This window comes from Heterodontus francisci, chromosome 34 (genome assembly GCF_036365525.1).
Source record: "Heterodontus francisci isolate sHetFra1 chromosome 34, sHetFra1.hap1, whole genome shotgun sequence".
Taxonomy (NCBI): domain Eukaryota; kingdom Metazoa; phylum Chordata; class Chondrichthyes; order Heterodontiformes; family Heterodontidae; genus Heterodontus; species Heterodontus francisci.
In genome coordinates, this window is record NC_090404.1 from 22,129,890 (window position 1) to 22,148,617 (window position 18,728).

Consider the following 18,728-nt stretch of genomic DNA (forward strand, 5'->3'; position numbering starts at 1 on the left):
TCACTGATCTACAGCTTTAATTGTGTTTTTCTCTCCACTGTTAGCGCCAGATGTGCTGAGTACCTTCATTTCGTGAGTAAATCATGTTTGTGAGAGTTGCCATAGCAGCATAAAGATATCATTTTCTGATCAGGAATCAAACCCAGGCTATGGCAGTAAGTGCACTCAATCCTAACCACTCGAGCACCAGTGAAGATCGGCAGTGCCTTTTCAGGTTATTTGCTTTTCCCATTTTTCCACTTTCAGTAGGAAATTTCTCTGATTCTGTGAAGATTCGAGTTCTGCCGTGGACATTTTACACAGAAATCTGGTTCAAATTAACGAAACCAAAGGGCGTTCCCACTCATTCACTGAAGGTTCGATTGCCTTCAACACATTGCAAGGATCTCTATTAAAAGACATTTTCTGGTTATTTTCATTCCTCATCCATATTACCTTTGGTTTCGAAGAAATCTGCAATATCTCACTGATGCCAATCAATGCGAATATTTCCAATCAGCAAAATGATCAGTCAAGTCAGCAGACTGCAGCACATGGATGTTTAATTGGTGAACAAGTCAGTGATGTCGCCAGAAAGCCAACTGCTTAAAACTGAGAGAAACTCGCTGTGAGAAGGGTTCGAACCTGCGCGGGGAAACCTCATTGGATTTCAAGTCCAACACCTTAACCACTCGGCCATCACAGCTGTGACTTCATGATTAAATTGTCCATACAAAGCATTAGTGATTTTGACATATTGTGGAGAATCATTGTCTTTGAGTCTTGAGTTCTGTTGCATCTCCCAGTTGATGTGAAAATGAACATGATGGAATCAGTGAATTTTACAGCACAGAAGGAAGCCTGTCCACCCGCCGAGCCTGTGCCGGTTCTTTGGAAGATCTGTCAGTTTAATCCCACAATCCAGCTTTTTCCCATCACCCTGGAAACTCATCCTCTTCTCTGGTCGCTATTCTCCGTTTTATATCCCTCAGCAAATTATGTATCCACGCTGGCCCTGGTCCTTTAATTCCAAAGCTTTAATTTTTCTAACAGCTCGATTATGTGGTATTTCACCGGATGCCTTTTGAAAGTCCATGTGCAAAGCATCAATCACATTACTGCTATCCTCATCAAAACTTTCTCCGTTACTTCATCAAAGAACACATTTCATGAGAAAAGCACGAACTGCCATGAAAACAAAACCCAGTTCCTCAGTTCACATCCCTTGTCTCAGAAGATTCCTCAAAGAAATATTGTCAACAACCCGCCGTTGTCCTTCCAAAGACCGAGCCCTGTTTCTGCAGTGTGTCTCTGCCGAGCGGTCACTCAGACCTAAATGTATGGATTGAGTTCAAGGCCCAAATTGGTGCGAATGGAACATGTGCAACCCAGAAACAGCGGTGGGAACCGAGCAATGTTAAAGGCTTTAAGAACATGAAAGTGAATGTTACAGTCGGATAAGCCACAGAAAATGAAATACAAGCAAGTCAGTATTAAAGGTGGAAGGAATAATCTGAGAGATGAGGCGGGTTTGAATGTTGGAGATTGAAGCACAGGCATGTGTAAGTGTGATGATCCATCAAGAAGAAATGCATTTTCATGCAGTAAAGATTGGTTATTTTCTGCATTCTATTAGTAGGTGCTGTTGTGTTTTGACTGTATTGTAGGTAGAGCATTGTTTATAGAGTCTCAGGAGTCTCTGTAGGGCTAAAGAATTACTCGTTTATTATATCCATATAATTATTTATACTTTCCACATGCCTATCCAGCCAGCACACATGGTGTTGCTTCTACCTTCTTCCAAAGCCGAGCACCCAACTGACGAGAACATCGTGAACGCTAAAGTGGGAGATGTTTACTCTCACTGTCCAAACATTAACCCTTTCAGGCCCTTATAATGCAGAAACAGCAGCTTGTGTCCTGGTCTTTTGAAGTCAAGACACTGACGCTGAATACCATTTTAAATGTGCCGACCCTTCACTGCAGCTCACCTCATCAAAACATTCACTGTTGTCACAGGCCTGTTAGGTATCTTCCTGAGCTACATCTGCTGAACAACATTAGCTTCTCGCAGCTCCACTTCCTTCACATTGAAAACCAGTGAGAAAACATGAACAGTTTCAAAGCTAAGCCATGTGACCGAGGTTGGAAGGAGAGTGTGACTGTTGATAATTGATAATGGGAACCACTCTTGCACATTAATGCATTCAGTACCTCGAAGAAGCAGGAATTTATCTATTTATCCTCTTATCTGCAAAGCCCATCACTTCTCAATGTCCAACATCTTTCATTCCCACTCCCGACTGGGTTTCATCAAACTGTAATCCGCCTGGGAGCTGGAGGAGCAGAGGGAGAGCAGTGACAGAGGCAGGAGGAGATGTCACGTGAAACTGGCAGAGTTTGAAGTCTCTCAGTTGTTTCTATTGAATAATGATGGCCGTGCATTGTCTTGCACATTTCACAGGAGCCTCATTGAGTAGGTTGGTGCAATATGGAAATTGAAACTTGTACATTCACAGCTTGTCCTTCTAATTCACCTCAGTGTCCATTTCATGTTCCTCCCGACAGCAACCGGTGCTTTCATTGGCTGAACAAGACTTCTGTGATCTAAACAAACAGATCATTTTGTGTGATAAACAAGTCTGTGGCGAAAGTGTCTTGAAGTGAAGTAATGGGAAAAAATAGATTCGGTCATTAACTAGCAGGAGTTGAGAACAGTTTTCCTGGTGGTCTAGTGGTTAGGATTTTATGCTTTTATCACTGTGGTCGCCGTTCAATCCCATTCACGGGATGCTCTGGTCTTGCTGCTGTGCGAACTGTCAAAACCAACATGAGATCCTTGCTGAATAAACAGTGAAGATGCTCAGCTCCTCTGTCAGGATGTGGAATGAAAGGCAGAATTTACATTTTAGGTCAACGATTATTCTTCAGAGCTGCAGAGGTCAGAAATGCAACAAGTTGAAAACAATTCGAGGCAGAGCGTGGGGAGTGGAAGACGGCAAGCAAAGGGCTGTGAAATGTTGCAAGACAGAGTGATGTACTGACTGAAGGGATGATGGTGCAAGGAAAATGTGGGTGTGAATGGGACACATTTTTCTGCCTGCTGTTCAAACTGGCACACACATCATTCCTGATCAACCAATCACAATGGCTCTATTAAAGAAGCACGCTGGGCCGAATGGCCTCCTTCTGTGCTGTACTTTTCTATAATTGTATGTTTCTCAACATCACTGCTGCTGCCTTCACAGTCATTCTGACATCTTACAATCCATTACAGACAAATACACTTTCGTACCATGTTTCATTGCCTTTTGATCTCATGACACTGAGGAAATATAGTGAGAGGTTTTCTTGTCATTTCTATCACCAGATTTGGAACCAGACCTCCTGAATGACATTTTAAATGGTGCCAACCCTTCACTGCAGCTCAGCTCAACAAAACATTCACTGTTATCATCTGCCTGTTCGGTATCTTCTTGCATTACATCTGCTGAACAACATTAGCTTCAAGTAGCTCCGCTTTCTGCACATTGAAAAGCAGTGAGAAATTATGCACAGTTTGAAATCGAAGCAACGTGCACAAGATTGGAAGGAGAGTGTGACTGTTAATAATTGTGAATGGGAACAACTCTTGCACATTCCTCTTTCAGTATCTGGAAGAAGCAGGAAGATGAGATCACAGTGTTTATTTATCCTGTTATCTGCAAAACCCATCCCTTCTCAATGTCCTGTATCTTTCATTCCCACTCCCTGCTTTCTAGGGAAAGTTGGGTTTCATGAATTCGGTGTGTTTGCATAAAGCAGCTAATTCACCTGGGAGCTGGAGGAGCAGAGGGAGCTGGAGGATAAGCAGTGACAGAAGCAGAAGGAGATGCCACATGAAAGTGGTAGAATTTGCTGTGTGTCAGTTGTTTCTATTGATGTTTGATGGCCGTGCATTGCCTTGCACATTTCACAGGAGCCACTTGATTAGGTTGGTGCATTTCGGAAATTGAAACTTGTGCACCTGCAGTTTTATGCTCATGTCAACACACTCGGTGCTGTCATTGACTTTTGTGGTCGAGGTAAACGTTAGTTTTTTTTAAAAATGAGAAACTAGTCTGTGGTGAAAGTGGCCTGAAGTGAAGAAATAGCAAAAATAGCGTGGATCAGCTAACTTTCAGTGAAGTCTGGCAGACGGGACAGCAGGGACAAATAGCTGTCCCATTACCAACCACATTTTCCTTGCACCATCATCCCTTTTATCAGTACATCACTCTGTGTTGTAACTTTTCACAACCCTTCACGTGTTCCATTTCGCTCCCCTTGTTCTTTCTCTGTAATTGTTATCGATCTGTTACATCTCCGACTTCTCCATCTCTGATGAATAATCACTGATCTAGATTGTGTTTTTCTCTCCACTGTTAGCGCCAGATGTGCTGAGTACCTTCATTTCACGAGTAAATCATGTTTGTGAGAGTTGCCATAGCAGCATAAAGATATCATTTTCTGATCAGGAATCAAACCCAGGCTATGGCAGTAAGTGCACTCAATCCTAACCACTCGAGCACGAGTGAAGATCGGCAGTGCCTTTTCAGGTTATTTGCTTTTCCCATTTTTCCACTTTCAGTAGGAAATTTCTCTGATTCTGTGAAGATTCCAGTTCTGCCGTGGACATTTTACACAGAAATCTGGTTCAAATTAACGAAACCAAAGGGCGTTCCCACTCATTCACTGAAGGTTCGATTGCCTTCAACACATTGCAAGGATCTCTATTAAAAGACATTTTCTGGCTATTTTCATTCCTCATCCATATTACTTTTGGTTTCGAAGAAATCTGCAATATCTCACTGATGCCAATCAATGCGAATATTTCCAATCAGCGAAATGATCAGTCAAGTCAGCAGACTGCAGCACATGGATGTTTAATGGGTGAACAAGTCAGTGACGTCGCCAGAAAGCCAACTGCTTAAAACTGAATGAAACTCGCTGTGAGCAGGGTTCGAACCTGCGCAGGGAAACCCCCATTGGATTTCAAGTCCAACGCCTTAACCACTCGGCCATCACAGCTGTGCCTCTATGATTAAATTGTCCATACAAAGCATTAGTGATTTTGACATATTGTGGAGAATCATTGTCTTTGAGCCTTGAGTTCTGTTGCATCTCCCAGTTGATGTGAAAATGAACATGATGGAATCAGTGAATTTTACAGCACAGAAGGAAGCCTGTCCACCCGCCGAGCCTGTGCCGGTTCTTTGAAAGAACTGTCAGTTTAATCCCACAATCCAGTTTTACCATCGCCCTGGAAATTCATCCTCTTCTCTGGTCGCTATTCTCTGTTTTATATCCCTCAGCAAATTATGTAACCACGCTGGCCCTGGTCCTTTAATTCCAAAGCTTTAATTTTTCTAACAGCTCGATTATGTGGTATTTCACCGGATGCCTTTTGAAAGTCCATGTGCAAAGCATCAATCACATTACCGCTATCCTCATCAACCTTCTCCGTTACTTCATCAAAGAACACATTTCATGAGAAAAGCACGAACTGCCATGAAAACAAAACCCAGTTCCTCAGTTCACATCCCTTGTCTCAGAAGATTCCTCAAAGAAATATTGTCAACAACCCGCCGTTGTCCTTCCAAAGACCGAGCCCTGTTTCTGCAGTGTGTCTCTGCCGAGCGGTCACTCAGACCTAAATGTATGGATTGAGTTCAAGGCCCAAATTGGTGCGAATGGAACATGTGCAACCCAGAAACAGCGGTGGGAACCGAGCAATGTTAAAGGCTTTAAGAACATGAAAGTGAATGTTACAGTCGGATAAGCCACAGAAAATGAAATAGAAGCAAGTCAGTATTAAAGGTGGAAGGAATAATCTGAGAGATGAGGCGGGTTTGAATGTTGGAGATTGAAGCACAGGCATGTGTAAGTGTGATGATCCATCAAGAAGAAATACATTTTCATGCAGTAAAGATTGGTTATTTTCTGCATTCTATTAGTAGGTGCTGTTGTGTTTTGACTGTATTGTAGGTAGAACATTGTTTATAGAGTCTCAGGAGTCTCTGTAGGGCTAAAAAATTACTCGTTTATCATATCCATATAATTATTTATACTTTCCACAAGCCTATCCAGCCAGCACACATGGTGTTGCTTCTGCCTTCTTCCAAAGCCGAGCACCCAAGTGACAGTAACATCATGAACAGTAAGTGGGAGATGTTTACTCTCACTGTCCAAACATTAACCCTTTCAGGCCCTTATAATACAGAAACAGCAGCTTGTGTCCTGGTCTTTTGAAGTCAAGACACTGACGCTGAATACCATTTTAAATGTGCCGACCCTTCACTGCAGCTCACCTCATCAAAACATTCACTGTTGTCACAGGCCTGTTCGGTATCTTCCTGAGCTACATCTGCTGAACAACATTAGCTTCTCACAGCTCCACTTCCTTCACATTGAAAACCAGTGAGAAAATATGAACAGTTTCAAAGTTAAGCCACGTGTCCGAGATTGGAAGGAATTAGAACATTACAGCGCAGTAGAAGCCCTTCGGCCCTCAATGTGGCTGTGTGTGACTGTTGATAATTGATAATGGGAACCACTCTTGCACATTAATGCATTCAGTAACTGGAAGAAGCAGGAATTTATCTATTTATCCTGTTATCTGCAAAGCCCATCACTTCTCAATGTCCAACATCTTTCATTCCCACTCCCGACTGGGTTTCATCAAACTGTAATCCGCCTGGGAGCTGGCGGAGCAGAGGGAGAGCAGTGACAGAGGCAGGAGGAGATGTCACGTGAAACTGGCAGAGTTTGAAGTCTCTCAGTTGTTTCTATTGAATAATGATGGCCGTGCATTGCCTTGCACATTTCACAGGAGCCTCATTGAGTAGGTTGGTGCAATATGGAAATTGAAACTTGTACATTCACAGCTTGTCCTTCTAATTCACCTCAGTGTCCATTTCATGTTCCTCCCGACAGCAACCGGTGCTTTCATTGGCTGAACAAGACTTCTGTGATCTAAACAAACAGATCATTTTGTGTGATAAACAAGTCTGCGGCGAAAGTGTCTTGAAGTGAAGTAATGGGAAAAAATAGATTCGGTCATTAACCAGCAGGAGTTGAGAACAGTTTTCCTGGTGGTCTAGTGGTTAGGATTTTATGCTTTTATCACTGTGGTCGCCGTTCAATCCCATTCACGGGATGCTCTGTTCTTGCTGCTGTGTGAACTGTCAAAACCAACATGAGATCCTTGCTGAATAAACAGTGAAGATGCTCAGCTCCTCTGTCAGGATGTGGAATGAAAGGCAGAATTGACATTTTAGGTCAACGATTATTCTTCAGAGCTGCAGAGGTCAGAAATGCAACAAGTTGAAAACAATTCGAGGCAGAGTGTGGGGAGTGGAAGACGGCAAGCAAAGGGCTGTGAAATGTTGCAAGACAGAGTGATGTACTGACTGAAGGGATGATGGTGCAAGGAAAATGTGGGTGTGAATGGGACACATTTTTCTGCCTGCTGTTCAAACTGGCACACACATCATTCCTGATCAACCAATCACAATGGCTCTGTTAAAGAAGCACGCTGGGCCGAATGGCCTCCTTCTGTGCTGTACTTTTCTATAATTGTATGTTTCTCAACATCACTGCTGCTGCCTTCACAGTCATTCTGACATCTTACAATCCATTACAGACAAATACACTTTCATACCTTGTATTATTGCCTTTTGATCTCATGACACTGAGGAAATATAGTGAGAGTTTTTCTTGTCATTTCTATCACCAGATTTGGAACCAGACCTCCTGAATGACATTTTAAATGGTGCCAACCCTTCACTGCAGCTCAGCTCAACAAAACATTCACTGTTATCATCGGCCTGTTCGGTATCTTCTTGCACATTCTGGTGTATCTGCTGAACAACATTAGCTTCAAGTAGCTCCGCTTTCTTCACATTGAAAACCAGTGAGAAATTATGCACAGTTTGAAATCTAAGGAACGTGTACAAGATTGGAAGGAGAGTGTGACTGTTGATAATTGTGAATGGGAACAACTCTTGCACATTCCTGTATTCAGTATCCGGAAGTAGCAGGAAGATGAGATCACAGTGTTTATTTATCCTGTTATCTGCAAAACCCATCGCTTCTCAATGTCCTGTATCTTTCATTCCCATTCCCTGCTTTCCAGGGAAAGTTGGGTTTCATGAATTCGGTGTGTTTGCATAAAGCAGCTAATTCACCTGGGAGCTGGAGGAGCAGAGGGAGCTGGAGGATAAGCAGTGACAGAAGCAGAAGGAGATGCCACACGAAAGTGGAAGAATTTGCTGTGTGTCAGTTGTTTCTATTGATGTTTGATGGCCGTGCATTGCCTTGCACATTTCACAGGAGCCACATTGATTAGGTTGGTGCATTTTGGAAATTGAAACTTGTGCACCTGCAGTTTTATGCTCATGTCAACACACTCGGTGCTGTCTTTGACTTTTGTGGTCGAGGTAAACGTTAGTTTTTTTTAAAAATGAGAAACTAGTCTGTGGTGAAAGTGGCCTGAAGTGAAGAAATAGCAAAAATAGCGTGGATCAGCTAACTTTCAGTGAAGTCTGGCAGACGGAACAGCAGGCACAAATAGCTGTCCCATTACCAACCACATTTTCCTTGCACCATCATCCCTTTTATCAGTACATCACTCTGTGTTGTAACTTTTCACAACCCTTCACGTGTTCGCTTTCACTCCCCTTGTTCTTTCTCTGTAATTGTTATCGATCTGTTCTCCATCTCTGATGAATAATCACTGATCTAGAGCTTTAATTGTGTTTTTCTCTCCACTGTTAGCGCCAGATGTGCTGAGTACCTTCATTTCGCGAGTAAATCATGCTTGTGAGAGTTGCCATAGCAGCATAAAGATATCATTTTCTGATCAGGAATCAAACCCAGGCTATGGCAGTAAGTGCACTCAATCCTAACCACTCGAGCACCAGTGAAGATCGGCAGTGCCTTTTCAGGTTATTTGCTTTTCCCATTTTTCCACTTTCAGTCAGAAATTTCTCTGATTCTGTGAAGATTCCAGTTCTGCCGTGCTCATTTTACACAGAAATCTGGTTCAATTTAACGAAACTAAAGGGCGTTCCCACTCATTCACTGAAGGTTTGATTGCCTTCAACACATTGCAAGGATCTCTATTAAAAGACATTTTCTGGCTATTTTCATTCCTCATCCATATTACCTTTGATTACGAAGAAATCTGCAATATCTCACTGATGCCAATCAATGCGAATATTTCCAATCAGCGAAATGATCAGTCAAGTCAGCAGACTGCAGCACATGGATGTTTAATTGGTGAACAAGTCAGTGATGTCGCCAGAAAGCCAACTGCTTAAAACTGAATGAAACTCGCTGTGAGCAGGGTTTGAACCTGCGCGGGGAAACCCCAGTGGATTTCAAGTCCAACGCCTTAACCACTCGGCCATCACAGCTGTGGAGCAACGATTAAATTGTCCATACAAAGCATTAGTGATTTTGACATATTGTGGAGAATCATTGTCTTTGAGTCTTGAGATCTGTTGCATCTCCCAGTTGATGTGAAAATGAACATGATGGAATCAGTGAATTTTACAGCACAGAAGGAAGCCTGTCCACCCGCCGAGTCTGTGCCGGTTCTTTGAAAGATCTGTCAGTTTAATCCCACAATCCAGTTTTTCCCATCACCCTGGAAACTCATTCTCTTCTCTTGTCGCTATTCTCTGTTTTATATCCCTCAGCAAATTATGTATCCACACTGGCCCTGGTCCTTTAATTCCAAAGCTTTAATTTTTCTAACAGCTCGATTATGTGGTATTTCACCGGATGCCTTTTGAAAGTCCATGTGCAAAGCATCAATCACATGACTGCTATCCTCATCAACTTTCTCCGTTACTTCATCAAAGAACACATTTCATGAGAAAAGCACGAACTGCCATGAAAACAAAACCCAGTTCCTCAGTTCACATCCCTTGTCCCAGAAGATTCCTCAAAGAAATATTGTCAACAACCCGCCGTTGTCCTTCCAAAGACCGAGCCCTGTTTCTGCAGTGTGTCTCTGCCGAGCGGTCACTCAGACCTAAATGTATGGATTGAGTTCAAGGCCCAAATTGGTGCGAATGGAACATGTGCAACCCAGAAACAGCGGTGGGAACCGAGCAATGTTAAAGGCTTTAAGAACATGAAAGTGAATGTTACAGTCGGATAAGCCACAGAAAATGAAATAGAAGCAAGTCAGTATGAAAGGTGGAAGGAATAATCTGAGAGATGAGGCGGGTTTGAATGTTGGAGATTGAAGCACAGGCATGTGTAAGTGTGATGATCCATCGAGAAGAAATACATTTTCATGCAGTAAAGATTGGTTATTTTCTGCATTCTATTAGTAGGTGCTGTTGTGTTTTGACTGTATTGTAGGTAGAACATTGTTTATAGAGTCACAGGAGTCTCTGTAGGGCTAAAGAATTACTCGTTTATCATATCCATATAATTATTTATACTTTCCACAAGCCTATCCAGCCAGCACACATGGTGTTGCTTCTGCCTTCTTCCAAAGCCGAGCACCCAAGTGACAGTAACATCATGAACACTAAGTGGGAGATGTTTACTCTCACTGTCCAACCATTAACCCTTTCAGGCCCTTATAATACAGAAACAGCAGCTTGTGTCCTGGTCTTTTGAAGTCAAGACACTGACAGTGAATACCATCTTAAATGTGCCGACCCTTCACTGCAGCTCACCTCATCAAAACATTCACTGTTGTCACAGGCCTGTTAGGTATCTTCCTGAGCTACATCTGCTGAACAACATTAGCTTCTCGCAGCTCCACTTCCTTCACATTGAAAACCAGTGAGAAAATATGAACAGTTTCAAAGCTAAGCCACGTGTCCGAGATTGGAAGGAGAGTGTGACGGTTGATAATTGCTAATGGGAATAACTCTTGCACATTAATGCATTCAGTACCTGGAAGAAGCAGGAATTTATCTATTTATCCGGTTATCTGCAAAGCCCATCACTTCTCAATGCCCAACATCTTTCATTCCCACTCCCGACTGGGTTTCATCAAACTGTAATCTGCCTGGGAGCTGGCGGAGCAGAGGGAGAGCAGTGACAGAGGTAGGAGGAGATGTCATGTGAAACTGGCAGAGTTTGAAGTCTCTCAGTTGTTTCTATTGAATAATGATGGCCGTGCATTGCCTTGCACATTTCACAGGAGCCTCATTGAGTAGGTCGGTGCAATATGGAAATTGAAATTTGTACATTCACAGCTTGTCCTTCTATTTTACCTCAGTGTCCATTTCATGTTCCTCCTGACAGCACTCGGTGCTTTCATTGGCTGAACAAGACTTCTGTGATCTAACGAAACAGATCATTTTGTGTGACAAACAAGTCTGTGGCGAAAGTATCTTGAAGTGAAGTAATGGGAAAAAATAGCATCGGTCATTAACGAGCAGGAGTTGAGAACAGTTTTCCTGGTGGTCTAGTGGTTAGGATTTGGTGCTTTTATCTCTGTTCAATCCCATTCACGGGATGCTCTGGTCTTGCTGCTGTGCGAACTGTCAAAACCAACATGAGATCCTTGCTGAATAAACAGTGAAGATGCTCAGCTCCTCTGTCAGGATGTGGAATGAAAAGCAGAATTGACATTTTAGGTCAACGATTATTCTTCAGAGCTGCAGAGGTCAGAAATGCAACAAGTTGAAAACAATTCGAGGCAGAGCGTGGGGAGTGGAAGACGGCAAGCAAAGGGCTGTGAAATGTTGCAAGACAGAGTGATGTACTGACTGAAGGGATGATGGTGCAAGGAAAATGTGGGTGTGAATGGGACACATTTTTCTGCCTGCTGTTCAAACTGGCACACACATCATTCCTGATCAACCAATCACAATGGCTCTGTTAAAGAAGCACGCTGGGCCGAATGGCCTCCTTCTGTGCTGTACTTTTCTATAATTGTATGTTTCTCAACATCACTGCTGCTGCCTTCACAGTCATTCTGACATCTTACAATCCATTACAGACAAATACACTTTCGTACCTTGTATTATTGCCTTTTGATCTCATGACTCTGAGGAAATTCAGTGAGAGTTTTTCTTGTCATTTCTATCACCAGATTTGGAACCAGACCTCCTGAATGACATTTTAAATGGTGCCAACCCTTCACTGCAGCTCAGCTCAACAAAACATTCACTGTTATCATCGGCCTGTTCGGTATCTTCTTGCACATTCTGGTGTATCTGCTGAACAACATTAGCTTCAAGTAGCTCCGCTTTCTTCACATTGAAAACCAGTGAGAAATTATGCACAGTTTGAAATCGAAGCAACGTGTACAAGATTGGAAGGAGAGTGTGACTGTTGATAATTGTGAATGGGAACAACTCTTGCACATTCCTGTATTCAGTATCCGGAAGTAGCAGGAAGATGAGATCACAGTGTTTATTTATCCTGTTATCTGCAAAACCCATCCCTTCTCAATGTCCTGTATCTTTCATTCCCATTCCCTGCTTTCCAGGGAAAGTTGGGTTTCATGAATTCGGTGTGTTTGCATAAAGCAGCTAATTCACCTGGGAGCTGGAGGAGCAGAGGGAGCTGGAGGATAAGCAGTGACAGAAGCAGAAGGAGATGCCACATGAAAGTGGTAGAATTTGCTGTGTGTCAGTTGTTTCTATTGATGTTTGATGGCCGTGCATTGCCTTGCACATTTCACAGGAGCCACATTGATTAGGTTGGTGCATTTTGGAAATTGAAACTTGTGCACCTGCAGTTTTATGCTCATGTCAACACACTCGGTGCTGTCCTTGACTTTTGTGGTCGAGGTAAACGTTAGTTTTTTTTAAAAATGAGAAACTAGTCTGTGGTGAAAGTGGCCTGAAGTGAAGAAATAGCAAAAATAGCGTGGATCAGCTAACTTTCAGTGAAGTCTGGCAGACGGAACAGCAGGCAGAAATAGCTGTCCCATTACCAACCACATTTTCCTTGCATCATCATCCCTTTTATCAGTACATCACTCTGTGTTGTAACTTTTCACAACCCTTCACGTGTTCCAATTCAGTCCCCTTGTTCTTTCTCTGTAATTGTTATCGATCTGTTACATCTCTGACTTCTCCATCTCTGATGAATAATCACTGATCTAGAGCTTTAATTGTGTTTTTCTCTCCACTGTTAGCGCCAGATGTGCTGAGTACCTTCATTTCGCGAGTAAATCATGTTTGTGAGAGTTGCCATAGCAGCATAAAGGTATCATTTTCTGATCAGGAATCAAACCCAGGCTTTGGCAGTAAGTGCACTCAATCCTAACCACTCGAGCACGAGTGAAGATCGGCAGTACCTTTTCAGGTTATTTGCTTTTCCCATTTTTCCACTTTTAGCAGGAAATTTCTCTGATTCTGTGAAGATTCCAGTTCTGCCGTGGTCATTTGACACAGAAATCTGGTTCAAATTAACGAAACCAAAGGGCGTTCCCACTCATTCACTGAAAGTTCGATTGCCTTCAACACATTGCAAGGATCTCTATTAAAAGACATTTTCTGGCTATTTTCATTCCTCATCCATATTACCTTTGGTTTCAAAGAAATCTGCAATATCAGTGCTGTATCTCTAATCTAATCTCACTGATGCCAATCAATGCGAATATTTCCAATCAGCGAAATGATCAGTCAAGTCAGCAGAATGCAGCACATGGATGTTTCATTGGTGAAAAATTTGGCAATGTCGCCAGAAAGCCAACTGCTTAAAACTGATAGAAACTCGTTGTGAGCAGGGTTCGAACCTGCACAGGGAAACCCCAGTGGATTTCAAGACCAACGCCTTAACCACTCAGCCATCACAGCTGTGGAGCTGTGATTAAATTGTCCATACAAAGCATTAGTGATTTTGACATATTGTGGAGAATCATTGTCTTTGAGCCTTGAGTTCTGTTGCACCTTCCAGTTGATGTGAAAATGAACATGATGGAATCAGTGAATTTTACAGCACAGAAGGAAGCCTGTCCACACTCCGAGTCTGTGCCGGTTCTTTGAAAGAACTGTCAGTTTAATCCCACAATCCAGCTTTTCCCCCATCACCCTGGAAACTCATCCTCTTCTCTTGTCGCTGTTCTCCGTTTTATGTCCCTCAGCAAATTATGTAACCACGCTGGCCCTGGTCCTTTAATTCCAAAGCTTTAATTTTTCTAACAGCTCGATTATGTGGTATTTCACCGGATGCCTTTTGAAAGTCCATGTGCAAAGCATCAATCACATGACCGCTATCCTCATCAACTTTCTCCGTTACTTCATCAAAGAACACATTTCATGAGAAAAGCACGAACTGCCATGAAAACAAAACCCAGTTCCTCAGTTCACATCCCTTGTCTCAGAAGATTCCCCAAAGAAATATTGTCAACAACCCGCCGTTGTCCTTCCAAAGACCGAGCCCTGTTTCTGCAGTGTGTATCTGCCGAGCGGTCACTCAGACCTAAATGTATGGATTGAGTTCAAGGCCCAAATTGGTGCGAATGGAACATGTGCAACCCAGAAACAGCGGTGGGAACCGAGCAATGTTAAAGGCTTTAAGAACATGAAAGTGAATGTTACAGTCGGATAAGCCACAGAAAATGAAATAGAAGCAAGTCAGTATTAAAGGTGGAAGGAATAATCTGAGAGATGAGGCGGGTTTGAATGTTGGAGATTGAAGCACAGGCATGTGTAAGTGTGATGATCCATCGAGAAGAAATACATTTTCATGCAGTGAAGACTGGTTATTTTCTGCATTCTATTAGTAGGTGCTGTTGTGTTTTGACTGTATTGTAGGTAGAGCATTGTTTATAGAGTCTCAGGAGTCTCTGTAGGGCTAAAGAATTACTCGTTTATTATATCCATATAATTATTTATACTTTCCACAAGCCTATCCAGCCAGCACACATGGTGTTGCTTCTACCTTCTTCCAAAGCCGAGCACCCAACTGACGAGAACATCGTGAACACTAAAGTGGGAGATGTTTACTCTCACTGTCCAAACATTAACCCTTTCAGGCCCGTATAATACAGAAACAGCAGCTTGTGTCCTGGTCTTTTGAAGTCAAGACACTGACGCTGAATTCCATTTTAAATGTGCCGACCCTTCACTGCAGCTCACCTCATCAAAACATTCACTGTTGTCACAGGCGTGTTCGGTATCTTCCTGAGCTACATCTGCTGAACAACATTAGCTTCTCACAGCTCCACTTCCTTCACATTGAAAACCAGTGAGAAAATATGAACAGTTTCAAAGCTAAGCCATGTGACCGAGGTTGGAAGGAGAGTGTGACTGTTGATAAGTGATAATGGGAACCACTCTTGCACATTAATGCATTCAGTAACTGGAAGAAGCAGGAATTTATCTATTTATCCTGTTATCTGCAAAGCCCATCACTTCTCAATGTCCAACATCTTTCATTCCCACTCCCGACTGGGTTTCATCAAACTGTAATCCGCCTGGGAGCTGGCGGAGCAGAGGGAGAGCAGTGACAGAGGCAGGAGGAGATGTCATGTGAAACTGGCAGAGTTTGAAGTCTCTCAGTTGTTTCTATTGAATAATGATGGCCGTGCATTGCCTTGCACATTTCACAGGAGCCTCATTGAGTAGGTTGGTGCAATATGGAAAATGGAACTTGTACATTCAAAGCTTGTCCTTCTAATTCACCTCAGTGTCCATTTCATGTTCCTCCCGACAGCAACCGGAGCTTTCATTGGCTGAACAAGACTTCTGTGATCTAAACAAACAGATCATTTTGTGTGACAAACAAGTCTGTGGCGAAAGTGTCTTGAAGTGAAGTAATGGGAAAAAATAGATTCGGTCATTAACTAGCAGGAGTTGAGAACAGTTTTCCTGGTGGTCTAGTGGTTAGGATTTTATGCTTTTATCACTGTGGTTGCCTTTCAATCCCATTCACGGGATGCTCTGTTCTTGCTGCTGTGCGAACTGTCAAAACCAACATGAGATCCTTGCTGAATAAACAGTGAAGATGCTCAGCTCCTCTGTCAGGATGTGGAATGAAAGGCAGAATTGACATTTTAGGTCAACGATTATTCTTCAGAGCTGCAGAGGTCAGAAATGCAACAAGTTGAAAACAATTCGAGGCAGAGCGTGGGGAGTGGAAGACGGCAAGCAAAGGGCTGTGAAATGTTGCAAGACAGAGTGATATACTGACTGAAGGGATGATGGTGCAAGGGAAATGTGGGTGTGAATGGGACACATTTTTCTGCCTGCTGTTCAAACTGGCACACACATCATTCCTGATCAACCAATCACAATGGCTCTGTTAAAGAAGCACGCTGGGCCGAATGGCCTCCTTCTGTGCTGTACTTTTCTATAATTGCATGTTTCTCAACATCACTGCTGCTGCCTTCACAGTCATTCTGACATCTTACAATCCATTACAGACAAATACACTTTCGTACCATGTATCATTGCCTTTTGATCTCATGACTCTGAGGAAATTCAGTGAGAGTTTTTCTTGTCATTTCTATCACCAGATTTGGAACCAGACCTCCTGAATGACATTTTAAATGGTGCCAACCCTTCACTGCAGCTCAGCTCAACAAAACATTCACTGTTATCATCGGCCTGTTCGGTATCTTCTTGCATTACATCTGCTGAACAACATTAGCTTCAAGTAGCTCCGCTTTCTTCACATTGAAAACCAGTGAGAAATTATGCACAGTTTGAAATTGAAGCAACGTGTACAAGATTGGAAGGAGAGTGTGACTGTTAATAATTGTGAATGGGAACAACTCTTGCACATTCCTCTTTCAGTATCTGGAAGAAGCAGGAAGATGAGATCACAGTGTTTATTTATCCTGTTATCTGCAAAACCCATCCCTTCTCAATGTCCTGTATCTTTCATTCCAACTCCCTGCTTTCCAGGGAAAGTTGGGTTTCATGAATTCGGTGTGTTTGCATAAAGCAGCTAATTCACCTGGGAGCTGGAGGAGCAGAGGGAGCTGGAGGATAAGCAGTGACAGAAGCAGAAGGAGATGCCACATGAAAGTGGTAGAATTTGCTGTGTGTCAGTTGTTTCTATTGATGTTTGATGGCCGTGCATTGCCTTGCACATTTCACAGGAGCCACATTGATTAGGTTGGTGCATTTTGGAAATTGAAACTTGTGCACCTGCAGTTTTATGCTCATGTCAACACACTCGGTGCTGTCCTTGACTTTTGTGGTCTAGGTAAACGTTAGTTTTTTTAAAAAATGAGAAACTAGTCTGTGGTGAAAGTGGCCTGAAGTGAAGAAATAGCAAAAATAGCGTGGATCAGCTAACTTTCAGTGAAGTCTGGCAGACGGAACAGCAGGGACAAATAGCTGTCCAATTACCAACCACATTTTCCTTGCACCATCATCCCTTTTATCAGTACATCACTCTGTGTTGTAACTTTTCACAACCCTTCTCGTGTTCCAATTCGCTCCCCTTGTTCTTTCTCTGTAATTGTTATCGATCTGTTACATCTCTGACTTCTCCATCTCTGATGAATAATCACTGATCTAGAGCTTTAATTGTGTTTTTCTCTCCACTGTTAGCGCCAGATGTGCTGAGTACCTTCATTTCGCGAGTAAATCATGTTTGTGAGAGTTGCCATAGCAGCATAAAGGTATCATTTTCTGATCAGGAATCAAACCCAGGCTATGGCAGTAAGTGCACTCAATCCTAACCACTCGAGCACGAGTGAAGATCGGCAGTGCCTTTTCAGGTTATTTGCTTTTCCCATTTTTCCACTTTCAGTAGGAAATTTCTCTGATTCTGTGAAGATTCCAGTTCTGCCGTGCTCATTTGACACAGAAATCTGGTTCAAATTAACAAAACCAAAGGGCGTTCCCACTCATTCACTGAAGGTTTGATTGCCTTCAACACATTGCAAGGATCTCTATTAAAAGACATTTTCTGGATATTTTCATTCCTCATCCATATTACTTTTGGTTTCGAAGAAATCTGCAATATCTCACTGATGCCAATCAATGCGAATATTTCCAATCAGCGAAATGATCAGTCAAGTCAGCAGACTGCAGCACATGGATGTTTCATTGGTGAACAAGTCAGTGATGTCGCCAGAAAGCCAACTGCTTAAAACTGAATGAAACTCGCTGCAAGCAGGGTTTGAACCTGCGCGGGGAAACCCCATTGGATTTCAAGTCCAATGCCTTAACCACTCGGCCATCACAGCTGCTGCGCTATGATTAAACTGTCCATACAAAGCATTAGTGATTTTGACATATTGTGGAGAATCATTGTCTTTGAGTCTTGAGTTCTGTTGCATCTCCCAGTTGATGTGAAAATGAACATGATGGAATCAGTGAATTTTACAGCACAGAAGGAAGCCTGTCCACCCGCCGAGCCTGTGCCGGTTCTTTGAAAGATCTGTCAGTTTAATCCCACAATCCAGTTTTTTCCCATCACCCTGGAAACTCATCCTCTTCTCTGGTCGCTATTCTCTGTTTTATGTCCCTCAGCAAATTATGTAACCACGCTGGCCCTGGTCCTTTAATTCCATCACTTTAATTTTTCTAACAGCTCGATTATGTGGTATTTCACCGGATGCCTTTTGAAAGTCCATGTGCAAAGCATCAATCACATGACCGCTATCCTCATCAACTTTCTCCGTTACTTCATCAAAGAACACATTTCATGAGAAAAGCACAAACTGCCATGAAAACAAAACCCAGTTCCTCAGTTCACATCCCTTGTCTCAGAAGATTCCCCAAAGAAATATTGTCAACAACCCGCCGTTGTCCTTCCAAAGACCGAGCCCTGTTTCTGCA

The 18,728-nt window shown here is 42.7% G+C and overlaps 5 non-coding genes across 5 annotated transcripts; all 5 read right to left on the minus strand.

The window, feature by feature from the left end:
- Positions 1-603: 603 nt before the first annotated feature.
- trnas-uga (transfer RNA serine (anticodon UGA)) lies at positions 604-685 on the minus strand. Its single transcript has one exon. It is a non-coding gene; the product is annotated as a tRNA-Ser (tRNA).
- Positions 686-4,945: 4,260 nt separating this feature from the next.
- On the minus strand, positions 4,946-5,028 carry trnas-uga (transfer RNA serine (anticodon UGA)). Its single transcript has one exon. It is a non-coding gene; the product is annotated as a tRNA-Ser (tRNA).
- Positions 5,029-9,334: 4,306 nt separating this feature from the next.
- trnas-uga (transfer RNA serine (anticodon UGA)) lies at positions 9,335-9,416 on the minus strand. Its single transcript has one exon. It is a non-coding gene; the product is annotated as a tRNA-Ser (tRNA).
- Positions 9,417-13,702: 4,286 nt separating this feature from the next.
- On the minus strand, positions 13,703-13,784 carry trnas-uga (transfer RNA serine (anticodon UGA)). The gene has a single exon. It is a non-coding gene; the product is annotated as a tRNA-Ser (tRNA).
- Positions 13,785-18,051: 4,267 nt separating this feature from the next.
- trnas-uga (transfer RNA serine (anticodon UGA)) lies at positions 18,052-18,133 on the minus strand. The gene has a single exon. It is a non-coding gene; the product is annotated as a tRNA-Ser (tRNA).
- Between the last annotated feature and the right edge of the window lie 595 nt (positions 18,134-18,728).